The 12,464-nt window shown below is 48.6% G+C and overlaps 1 protein-coding gene across 4 annotated transcripts in view; it reads right to left on the bottom strand.

Annotated features, from left to right (window-relative positions):
• ARHGEF9 (Cdc42 guanine nucleotide exchange factor 9) overlaps positions 1–5,089 on the bottom strand; it is a 161,633-nt gene extending 156,544 nt beyond the window's left edge. For all 4 annotated transcript variants that reach the window (XM_021525292.3, XM_021525293.2, XM_021525291.3 and 1 more), the window contains exon 1: positions 4,980–5,089. The gene's annotated coding sequence lies outside the window, so the exon portion shown is untranslated. The remainder of the gene's footprint in view (positions 1–4,979) is intronic.
• Between the last annotated feature and the right edge of the window lie 7,375 nt (positions 5,090–12,464).

Raw genomic sequence — 12,464 nt, 5'->3', positions numbered from 1 at the left:
TGAATGCCATGTAGGATGCAGTACCTACCACCTGCAGCTGCACAGAGACACCCCGAGGTTCAATGGCACTATAAAAACCATCACCAACTGGAAGCTGAGATTCTTCTTAATATGGACTTATACATAACTGCTGAAGGGCTGAGGAGTCTGAAACTCCAAATCTCTCCTGTGCTCCCCAGCACATAAACCCACAACTCAAAGGTGACCATTTGTCATTTCAAACCTCTCCTTCCTGCAAGATTCAGAGTCCCTGGAGCCCTGTTTGTCCCCAGGAGTGCTGGGAAACACCTGGCTCATGGCACTGATGGAGCAACACCCAAGCCACCAACGCCCCCCCAGTCTGCTCTACACAAAACCATGGCACTGCTGAATGTTTTTCTGAATACCCAGAGCATGGTAAGGTTGGAAATACCACTCATTTCTAGTTCCTGCCTTCCTAATGTGTGCTTTACACTGCTCCTCATGCCAGTCCCTGGGGAGGGAGCCCAGAGCAGGGCCGCTCATGCGAGAGGGATGCAAACGGGCTCAGGGCTGACCTGCAGTTCACACTCAGCTCTGCCTGCTCTGCCAGCTCCCACAGCCACATCAGGTGCTGAAAAGGCTGCAGTGCTGCAGCCAGGAGTGCAGGGACCCTGCCTGGGCACTCCTCACACAGACAGATGGGGCTGGATCACAGCACTGCCATAGTCTGAAGCTCAATCCCTACTTCCCCCTCAAATGAGCAAGCCAGTTTTGAATTATTTGAACAACAGCACACAGGGTTTTTCAGAACTTGCACAAAACATTTATAAATTGCTAAATATATTAAAATAAAATTTAAAAAAACTCCATAAAGACTTCACAGCACTGCTAAGTAGAGCAATAGAATAGGTTTATCAAGATATAGAGCAGCCCTCCCCAAAATATATGGCTCCAACATACCCTGCCAGCATAAATACTCCATGTTTAAGATGAGGGAAGAGAGATTCAGTTAGGATTTGTTTTCCTGGCAGCCCTTCATACGTGTACATAAACCTCTTGCAGCACCACACTGATATTTAAACTAATTAGCACCAGAAAAACCTCAGGACTGTGCTTTTCTCCCAGCCTGTTCCCAGGGACTCAGGGGCTCCAAAACCTGGCTGTGATCACATCCCACTCACATCCCAGGATGCTGCAGCCCAGGAGCCCCTGCACAACCCCCTTCCTGCCCAAGTACACAGGAACACAGGGCAGGACACTTGGCAAAGGGAAAAAAATCCCCCTCTGCCCAAACTGCCCACTCAGCACTATGTGAGAGGATAAAAATAGCAGGCAGGAGAGCTGGCCCTGAATACCAAGCAGCATTCTCACCCAAATCAACTTCCCCTTCACTCTGCTCTCCTGCAGGCTGCACGTTGTCTGAATTTCCTATTCCTCATAAACACAGCCAGTGGGGATTTAGCTCTGGGGAGCTGCAGACTGGCACATCCACCATCATCGCTCTGGCAACCCCCCACCAGGCTCTGGAAAGAGCTCCTGACTTCCAGAGGAGAAAGGACAGGCTGGGGGGGTGGGTTCTGTGAATATTCAACACCTCTGCACAGCAGGCCTGCCTATTATTAGTATAGGGGATGTCAAAGGAGCTCCTCTCATGCAAAGTTTCCAGTCTGGCTAATTAACAGTGGCATCCTCCAGCATATAAATTTGGGCTTTAGTGCCTTGTACACAGGGCAGGAAGGGAAGGAAGGAGCAGAGGACAGGAATGGCTGCAGTCATCTTTAAAGGCTGGAAATGAAAACTCTCAGGTAAGATAAAGAGAATTAACACACATTGAGAGGAGGCTTCAGGAAGGAAGGACTGAATCTCCCTCCTTTTAAAATAAGATTGGATGTGGCACTCAGTGCCATGGTTTAGTTGAGGTGGTGTTAGGGCATGGGTTGGACTCAATGATCTTAAAAGTCTCTTCCAATCTAGGGGTTCTGTGATTCCTCCTGGAGCACATCCCCAGAGCATCTCTCTGGAAAAAGCTGAGATGATTTTGACTGGGCAGCTCACAAGAAGCTAAAGTTTCCTCACGAGGGGCAGCAGAGGCCAGTGATTTGGGTCAGGATGGGACTGTCACCCTCTGCTTCTGACATCCAGACCACCAAACACCTCCCAGCACCGCTGTGGGGCTGCAGAAGGGAACTCACTGCTCCCCTTGCTCCAAGGATCGGGCACATCCCAGCTGGCAGGACCTGCCTGAGGGGAAATCAGAGGCAGGAGAGATGCTGAGGGTCCTGTCAGGGCACTCTGCCTTTCAGGGCACTCTGTGATCTCTGCACAGCAAAGCAGCTCAGGGCACCTTGAGGCCTCCTGCAAGTTGGTTCTGATTGTGCCAAACTGCTCCCATAAAAGCAAAGGCTTTAAGTGACCTCAGTGCTAAACCAAAATGATCTGCACATAAACTGCTGTAACACAGAGTTTTCTCCAGGCTGAAGAGTGTACACTGGAAAAAAAATTAAAGATTGAAAATTTTTAGAAGTCTGAAAATTTTTAGAAGTCTGACCTTATTCATTTTTACTTACTTCTTAAATTAGGAGAGAAATTAAAAAAATATTGTATGGCTCCACATGCACTTCAGTGCTTCAGTTTCTTATTCACACCTCCAAAGTGGAACAATAACCTTATCTACTCCATAAAAACCTTCTCCAGCTTGAGCCCAGATTTCAGGCACTCTTTCTTGGAAGGACAAATCCCTGCTTTCTGCACTGCTCTGCCACCTCACTGGTGACAGCTGTCAATGAAAGCACCTGGCCAGAGACACCCAGGCCCACAAATGTCACCCCAAATGTACACATCTTGCCAGAGCAGAAACTTTCTGGCCAAGAGGTGATGTGCAGCCCTGTAGATCTTCACTGAGCTTGGGGCAGAGGTGACAGCTGAATTTTCCAGCACTGCTGTTGTGAGCCACATTTCTGAATCCTGCTCCTGCAGCACTTGCACAGCACCTCTGATTTATAAACCAAAGGTTTCAGAGCTGCCTGCTTACCATGACTTAAAAACAAGCTGAACAGACCTCCCCAAAACAAATTTTCTGCCTCAGGGTGGCCACAGGTCTTTGGCATGGCCATGTCTGAGCCAAACAGCACCCACAGATTTCTGAGCAGCTCGCTTCCCTTTCCAGCTCCACATCCTTCCCAGCTATCAGCACAGGAGAAGCAGTTTCTTAGCTAACCTTTCCCAAACTTCAGCAGGGTGCTTGGTTTGCTGAGGTTTCAGTTTTCCACAGCTTCTCTAAGGGGCTCTGATGCAATCTGGGCTCTGTTTGCAATCTGAAACAGGCCTGGCTTTATCAGGATGCTCATGGCACAGATAATTCAGGAGCAATTTTGTGTCAAAACAGCACCTTGGCTTCCAGGAGGGCCACCAAGACAGCTATGAAAGGCTCCTCTTAAAGGATTAATAAAATTATTAACTAAGGTGTAATAAAGTGACTAATTAGGGCCCAAATACATCCCTGCACTGGTCAGTACCAGACCCTGAACATGGACACAGCTCATGGATAACACACCTGAGACATTCCAAGGCAGGGCTTGCACACTGCACAACAGGGTATTTCACTGCTCTGCAGTCACCTGCCTTTATCCTGGCCCCAAGGACAAACAGCTTTATTGGATATGGATCATTTCATCTTCCAGGAAAACTTTGTTCAAAGCTTTAGATGTTCAGCTTGTCTGAAGCCAGAACAGCTCTCCTGAGTTGAAAGGAGCAGTTCATGTCTCAGCAGTGAGGTAGGACCCAAAGGGAAGGAAGAGAAAAAGAAGAGCTGAACTCCTTATCTATCTCTCCTTTGTACCTCAGCCCACAAAAACTCAGCAAAGAAAACAGAAGTGATGCAAGACGGAATTCCAGAATGTCACAAGTGACCAAAAATGCAGCAGTCCATCCCTGCACGTGTTCCCTTGAAAGCAACACCCAACACAAGGAGGGTGGAGAAGTCAGCATCACTCACTGCCAACTTACTGTGATGGAAAAGCACACACAGAGGCCAGGGACCTCCTGGAAATCACATTTCAGGAAGGCAGCTCATCAAATATCAAAGGGGAAGGGAATACAATAAAGGTCTGGTAAGAAAGGACAGCAGTGGGGTGGGAAAGAGCCACAGAGACACAAGAGGAAGGTCAGTTCCCCTCTCCACTCCAGCAGGGAAATTCCTGCCTCCCAGACCATCCTTTGTTCCTGTGCCCTAGAGGAACAACAAGGGCTGAACCTCTTCTGCCATACCATCACAGTGCAGGCTGGGAAATCTGTCGGCTTTGGGACAACCCGGATCTGTTGGGTACAGTGAAACCAGACCCATGAGCACTAGAAATCTAAAACGAGACCATGAAATAACCAAGGCTTCCAGACTTGAAACACAGAGCACAGCAAAAAAACCAACCCCTCACCCAAGTAAGGAAACAGATCAGACAAATTATAACATTTTTGCCATCTTTTCTGAATTTTTCCCAGGCCCCCAACTGTTTTTTATTTCCCTCACTAGAAGCATCATTCACAAAAAAAGAACCAAGTGGATTGTGCCTATATTTGCAAAACACTTTGGGAAAGAAGCATCGACATGAATTTGCCACCGAGATGGTGCTGGGAGCAGCACCAAACCCAAAGGACACAGGGCTAAAAAAGGAAGGAGAAAAAATAAACCCATCAAAAGCACGGAGCAGATCTGAAGGCGATGTGAAACGTCACAGTTCCCTCCACCTGCAAGGAGCACTGAGCCACAGGCACAGGAGGCCCAGGGACAGTCCAACAGCCTCTGCTGTACACTGAAGGGATACTGATTTGGGGAAAAGACAGTGCACCTGAGCTTTTATTGCAACAAAATAATACCAAACCAAAAAAAATCCCCATCTGTGGCTGAAGAACCCAGGGATTGAGGAAGCTGCTAGTCGAGCATATTGTTATAAACACAAAGCCCAATGCAGGCAAATCCCAGCCCTGAAGCAGGCAGAGGCACACAGTTGCACACAGCTCCTTACCCGACCGATCTGCAGCTTCTCAGCTCCAGGCTTGAAGAGGTTCCATCGACGGCCACCGTTCCTGCAGTTCCCGCGCACCTTCAGGGTCTTTGAAGCCTGCTCGTTCTCAGCTGCCAGGAGAAAATCCACGGGAACAAAAAAATAAAAAGGAATGACAAAAGATAAATGCTGTGCTTTAGCTCAGGCTGGGGGCGGAGGCTGTTCTTTTAAATGAAAGAAACAAAATTGTTTGCAAGAGACTCATTCAACCTCTCCTTCAGAAAAAGAGAGCACAGAGTATATTTAGGTGCTTTATTCAGTGCTCTTGGGATACATGAGAAATAGTGCAGCTTGGATACTACAAAAAGGCAGAGCTGGGAGCCACATCCTGAGGTGGGGTCAGCCCAACTGGGTGTGAGGATGCTCTGCCAGGAGCAGGAGCCCCTCATCCACCTGCACCAGTGTGCACAGGGCAGCAGCGCCCTGGGTCCCAACTGCTCCAGCAGCAGCACCTGCAGCAATCCCAGCTGCAACGCTCACCATGGCCCACAGGATGCCAGGCCTTGCAAAAGAAACAGCCCCTCCAATCTACACACAAAACAGAAATGGGTAAGGCCATAAAAGCTGGTTTTTTGTAAGGAAACCGGGCCGGTTCTCACCCCCAGCATTTCAGACCAAGCCCTCATGGATGCAGTTCTGCTCTTGCTTTACCACTCACACCAGACCCCAATCTGGCATACAGATGGCACTACCCAGGCACAAAGCAGCTTGTGAAAAAGAGGCAAATGAGTTCTACTTTTCCAATCAACCAAAATTTTCAGCTCCACATCCTATTTCTCTCTTTTTGGGGTGAAGCTGCCATTATGTATGAGACCATACATAATGCTTTCCCTCCCACATTTGGCAAGCTTGGATTTTAATCCCTTCTTCCATCAGGCTCTTCCCCTCCCCTGGGCTGGAGGAAATGAAACAGAGCTGAGCACCACTGGTGCCCCCAGAGCAGCTGCAAGCACAGGTACATGTAATCCAGGCAGTGCACATATGTGGTACGTGTATCCCCACAGGTGATCCCAGCACCTGGAGGCTCCTCATTCCAGTCATGGAGCAAAGACCTACAGAAAACAGCCACGTTCTGGAGTTCTTCCCTAAAAAATGCACAACTCTCAATTTCTATCTCCTGACATACCTCTCAGCAGGCAGAGGTTTCAGACTGTGTCAGTCCTGAGAGGTTTGGGACCAGAATATGTGGTTCCAGGCTTTGGGAGAGTGGAGACCCCCAAGCCAAGCAGGGCTGGGATGCTGCTGCAGGCTGGCTGGGCAGCCATCCTGGTTTTCTTCCAGTGTTGTTGGGAGAGAGATTGCACTGAGACCTATTTCCTCAATGCTGATGCAGGCAGCCTGCTGCTATTTTTAGCAGCCCACGTTTCACTTTGGAGACTCTTGGAGAGCCAGGCTGCAGCACGGTGCTGGTTCCAGCAGGAGGAGGCGATGGATGGAGCAGCGCTGGGAGCGGCGTGCAAACAGAGAATGCTCACTCTGAGGGGCTGTGTGACCCCCCCTGTGCTGGGAACCACTGCACCCCCACAGCAGAGCCATCAATTAACAGCACAGGCAGCTAATTGGCCTTGTCCTCCCCAGCTCTTCTGAACCCTGATGTGCTGCCACCATCCATCAGCCACCCGGATCCCTGGAGCGCTCCCGAGCGATGCCAGCACAACCTGGCAGCGCTTCTGTGCTCGCCCATCACTAAATCACAGGATCCTTCATGCCAGCAGTGGCCCTTCAGGAAATCATTTCCTTTCTCTCATTATCAATCTTTTTAATTAGGAGGTACAGAAAATGATATCATCTATTCAGCCATCAGCCAGCACGAGACCCTGCCAGCAAATACATTCCACGGTGCTCTCTCTGGTGTCACTGTGAGCAGAACAAATGCAGAGAGGTCACCCCAGTCTTTGGCTCATGAGACTCCCTCCTTCATCATGAAAAGTACCCAAGCACAAGAGGAAAAAAAACCCTCACTTCTTGTGTTTCCAAACATCAGACTTGAGTTGTGATCTCAGTATCCATCATCACTCACCACCTCCAAATGGTGAGTACTCGGTGAGTACTCACCACACAGGATTCTTAGAGAACAAGAATTCAAGACAAAACCACCAAATACAAACTCACACAGCAGCTGCTGAACAACTTTTACACATCACGTGCCAACCCCTGTTCATCCTCTCATACCCAGATTATGGGGACTGTGTGCAGAGACATTAGAGAGAGAAAACAGCCTTATTTCATAAACACATTGTACACAAGAAGATCCTATTAGCCAGCAAGAAACTCCTCAGCATGTGGCTCTAGGAGCTCCCTCACCTGGTGTCAGGGATGTAACCAGCATGGATGCAAAACACATTCCTGACTTTTCCACCCTGCTGCCCTTGGCTAGCTCTGCAGCATGGGTGACACGCAGAAAAGCAAAGCTGGGAGAGAAGAGGCACTCACCACAGCTCTGCAGCATGGGTGACACCTAAATAGCAAAGCTGGGAGAGAAGAGGCACTCACCATTGTGGCAAGCACATTCTCTCACTCTCAGGATTTTTCATAGAGGTGCACAGAGAGAAATGAAAGAGAAAACAATTTCTATTTCTGCTCCTTGTTTTTCCTATGTGGAATGTGTTCAGAGAATTGTTTACCTGGAGTGCTTGATTGGATCTGGTGAGGATTGTTTGAGCCTGATGGCCAATCCAATCCACCTGGGGCTGGATTCTCGCAAGAGGGTCACAAATTGTGTTAGAGTCAGAGAAAGTAGTATGTAGTTTTACTATCTTCCTTTTTATATAGTATATTAATGTATTTTAGCATAGTTATAATAAAGAAATCATTCAGCCTTCTGAATTGAGTCAAACATGTGACACCCAAAAAAGCAAAGAGAGAAGAGGCACTCGCCATGGCTCTGCAGCATGGTGACACCCAAATAGCCAAGAGAGAAGAGAGGCACTCACCATGGCTCTGCAGCATGAGTGACACCCAAAAAAGCAAAGAGAGAAGAGAGGCACTCACCATGGCTCTGCAGCATGGTGACACCCAAATAGCCAAGAGAGAAGAGGCACTTGCCATGGCTCTGCAGCATGAGTGACACCGAAATAGCCAAGAGAGAAGAGTCACTCACCATGGCTCTGCAGCATGAGTGACACCGAAATAGCCAAGAGAGAAGAGGCACTCGCCATGGCTCTGCAGCATGAGTGACACCCAAAAAAGCAAAGAGAGAAGAGAGGCACTCACCATGGCTCTGCAGCATGGGTGACACCCAGAAAAGCAAAGAGAGAAGAGAGGCACTCACCATGGCTCTGCAGCATGGGTGACACCCAAATAGCCAAGAGAGAAGAGGCACTCGCCATGGCTCTGCAGCATGGTGACACCCAAACAGCAAAGAGAGAAGAGGCACTCGCCATGGCTCTGCAGCATGGTGACACCCAAATAGCCAAGAGAGAAGAGAGGCACTCGCCATGGCTCTGCAGCATGGTGACACCCAAATAGCCAAGAGAGAAGAGGCACTCACCACGTCTGCGGAGCAGGTGCTGCATGCGCCCCCCCAGCTGGTCCAGCCCCATGGGGGTGCTCTGCGAGAGGGGCTCGGAGCGGCAGCGCTCCACCAGCGCCTTGAAGGGCTCTGCCTGCGGGCACGGCTGCGGAGGGCGAGACGTTGGCTGCCAAGAGAAGGGGCACAGAAGAGTTTTACCAACAGCGCTCAAATCTCAGCAATACCACACAGAATTGTGGCAGCACAGCTCGCTGCAATCGGCACCCCGCGCGTTTCTGACTGCGAGGCCAGGACCTGGTGGCCCTGGTGTGCAGCCCCCAGTGCCCCCATTGCAGGGGGCTCAGACCTTGTACAGCTTTGAGCCCAACGCTTCCAGTGGCACTGAGTGTCCCAGGAACTTCTGGGAGTGACCCTGACAGAGACCTGCTTGCTGCTTTGCATTTTGGGGGTGTCCTGGCTTGTAAGATAAGCATGTGTTCTATTGCCATCTGTTGGAGGTTGGGCAGTTTTCTTATCTCTTCCATGAACAATGTCTCCCTCGGGGAGATACCTTCTGTTAATGGGCCATTAATGACTCCCTGCATGACCGGTAGAGTTCCATCAGCCCATGGTGAGATGCTCCACCAAGAGGGAGGAGCCAAGCAGCCCTACCTGCATAAAACCAGCATTCTTTGGGACACTGGCAGCCACTTCACTGGATTCCCAGAGAAGCAGCTTCTTCTCTGCTGGATCCCCAGAGGAAGACCAGGTCCATCTACTCCATCACCAGACCTTTAGAGAAAACTCCACCCTGCTACAGATCACTGCTTCAGCAGCATTTCATCTGCCACTCCAGGAGGAGCAGCCACCATTTAACTGGACTATTCCCAACACCCTGACTCCTCAGGGTGTCAGGTTTCTGACTCTATCACTAGTTTTGTTTGTACCAGTTACATTTTTTTTAATTTAGGTTTTTTTCCAAGTAAAGAACTGTTGTTCCCGTTCCCATATCTTTGCCTGAGTGCCTTTTAATTTTGAAATTGTGATAATTTGGAGGGAGGGTGTTTACCTTTTCCATTTCACAGGACGCTCTTGCCTTCCTTCACAGATTCCTGTCTTTTCAAACCAAGACAGGGGGTGAGGCTACTCTCCCATTCCCAAACCCAGAATTAGCTGGTGCTGAGGAGCCCATACCAGCAAGGGCTGGCTGCTTCCAAGGGACAGCAAAGAGCAGCCCAACGGGTTGGCAGCTCACTGATGACAACAGCAGCTAACCATGTCCTTGCATCTATAGACTACAAAATACCTACTTGAATAAAACAGTTGCAATTGATTGAAGCACCCACAAAATGGTCAAATACCTCAGTTATACCTTAATTCTTGGTAACACTAATCCAAAGAATTGGCATTTGCAGCTAAGTGGAGAAAAATGTTGGTGTTTTCCTCACTCCAACTTTTATTACAATATTCCAGGAGTAAAAGTTCCTGAAAAATGACAATTGTAGAGTGACATTTTGCAGAATGGAATGTTCTTTTTAAAAGCATCACAATTCAAACTCCTACTTTTCATTTTATTCTTTGTGACATGTGACACCATGTAAGTCTTGAGCATAATCTTAGAGTCAAGAAATCAGAAGAAGAATCATTTGACAAAGGTCAAAGGAAGCAAGCAGGAGGTGTTCCTCTCTAAGAGGTTTCTAGGCTCAATCAGAGACACATCTCTCACACTTCCAGGAGCCTGCTAATAACTGGGTGCCTGGGATGGTTTGGTGGATCCATCCTCAGGACTCCAGCAGCTCATTTCCACTGATGGGCTGTTATTTTCATTTACAGATGCTGAACAAAGCAGACAGGCTGTAATTACCACAAAAGAAAGCTGTGGATGAATTAAGGCTCTATCTCCCAGCACCAGCATCATATCCAGTGAGCCAGCACATTTCTCTTGGCTGGAAAACAGCTAGGAGGAGGTAAAAGCCAAAGAAAACCTGCCATCCAGGGAATTTGCAACAGAGAGTCCCTTCAGCATAAGGCCAGCAGTGCCCAGATGCACCTCTTCCCATCCCCTGTTTAAAATTTTGAAGCTGGGAATTGGGATAAAGGAAAGCCATACCATGAGTTTAAAAAAACATGGAATTCTGAAATATCCATGTGTTCCATGGCTGGTTCTATATACATGCAAAGCCTATCAGCTTTGCAAACTCAACCTGCCTTTCCCCGATGACATTAAAAATACATTTCCCAAAAAGCCTTAGCCCACTATAGATAGCACTAAATATAGGCTTTAATTCAAGATTTTGCAAGCACCTCCTGGTTATTATGAATACAAGAATCTGAACAGCTTGCAGATAGACTTTAGAGGTTTTGTCTCCTCTAAAAATAAAATGATTGTCAGACACAACCATATTAAAAGCCAAAAATATCCAAAATCTTCATTCTGCAAGTAAATGGCACCTCGCTGCAGAAAGGAATACAGCATTCTTTTGGCAACAGTAGGATTTAGAAAGTGAAGTACTATTTCTTAATTTGGAAGGGCTATAAAGTCTTTTGTTACAGCAGGCTGAGACACAACCCAAGAGCTGAATAACCAGAAGATGAAGAAAGCTCTGAAGATCAACTCTCCCAGATATTATTTCCTGGTCAGTGTCATTGAGCACTGGGAGAGAAGGGATAAATCCACTCAGCAATCCCATCTCTGCAGCTGCTCCCACAATAAACCAATCTCAAGCTAAAAGTCACTACGGGCATCACCTGCAATTTCTCCACAGACACAGATAAAAAAGGGAACTTTGCTGGATCTTCCTCTTGTGCAAAGGCACTTGGAGCGGCACTAAAGCCAAACCCCAAAGCTGTGGGAGGATCTGAGCTCTGCCCCAGCTATCAGGCAGCAGATCTGCAAACCCATCCCCTGGCATGCGCACACCCAGGCAAATCAGCAATCCTGCGCTTCCAGTCGGACCCACCGCAGGGAGAGGCTCCTGCCTTCCCACACGGAGCACCTATGGCACAGGAACCCCAAAAACCCTGAGAGCACCCTATCCATGTGGGCCACTCCAAACAGCAGCACGCCTGCCACTTTGTGCCACTGGGACAGTTTGGATCAGAGTCCAGGACTCGGAGGAACAACCTCAACACCTGCTCCGGGTAAAAACATCTGGAGTGATGCTGGAGTTGGAGCACACGGCCTCTTACAGAGCCCTGAAACTAAACACAGCATCCCATCAGCCTGGCACCTCATCCTGTGGGACACACAGCTTTTGCCAAGGCTGACAAGCCTGTAAAAATCTCATTTGCACACTTCTGGCAATCCTAATTCCCCCAGAGAACGGCCTCACAAACCCAACTGGGGTCTATGGGCAGAACAGCCAGAAGCAAGCTGCAGCCTGCAAACCCTTTGGAGATAAAATTCTGAACCCCGAGGAATAGATAAGGCTTTCTGGTCCATCAAAACAACCTCTTATTTCCCAAGCAAGCCAGCAGAGGGCACAGGAAGACTGCGGTGAAAGCACTCTGCTCTGCCACTGCGAGGGTGACACTAGCCCAGAGGCTCCGCGATGCTCCTGGTCAGAGCCCTGGGACAAGCAGGGACCTCACCCCATGGCAGATCTCTCTGCCAGAAATAAACCTGGCACTTGTTTCTGGGTCCTAAAAACTCCAAACTGATACCTGAAATGTGAATTCAGATGCCTGTTTTGCAACGTTTCCTGATGTCACTGCAAAGCAGGTATCAAATCATCCATAAACCCTGTCCGTGGACACACCAGCCAGTTTGAAACCCTGATGGAAGGCTGGAATTGCAAAATACATAGTATCAAGCTGTTTTCCATCTAAACACTATCTCAAGCTACTGGAAAGGCTCAAGGATAACTCCTGGGGCTATGCCTGACTTCCTGCAGCAGCAGTTTCCCTGTTGGGATGCAGTGGTGTTTTTAGAGGTTGGAGGAGATAATTCATTACAGTGGAGTCATGGAATATGGAAACTCTGTCCAAAAACTAGT

The sequence above is a fragment of the Lonchura striata genome, chromosome 14, assembly GCF_046129695.1.
Source record: "Lonchura striata isolate bLonStr1 chromosome 14, bLonStr1.mat, whole genome shotgun sequence".
NCBI lineage: Eukaryota > Metazoa > Chordata > Aves > Passeriformes > Estrildidae > Lonchura > Lonchura striata.
Note: the sequence above shows the minus strand (reverse complement) of the source record. Positions and strands in the feature narration are given on the sequence as shown.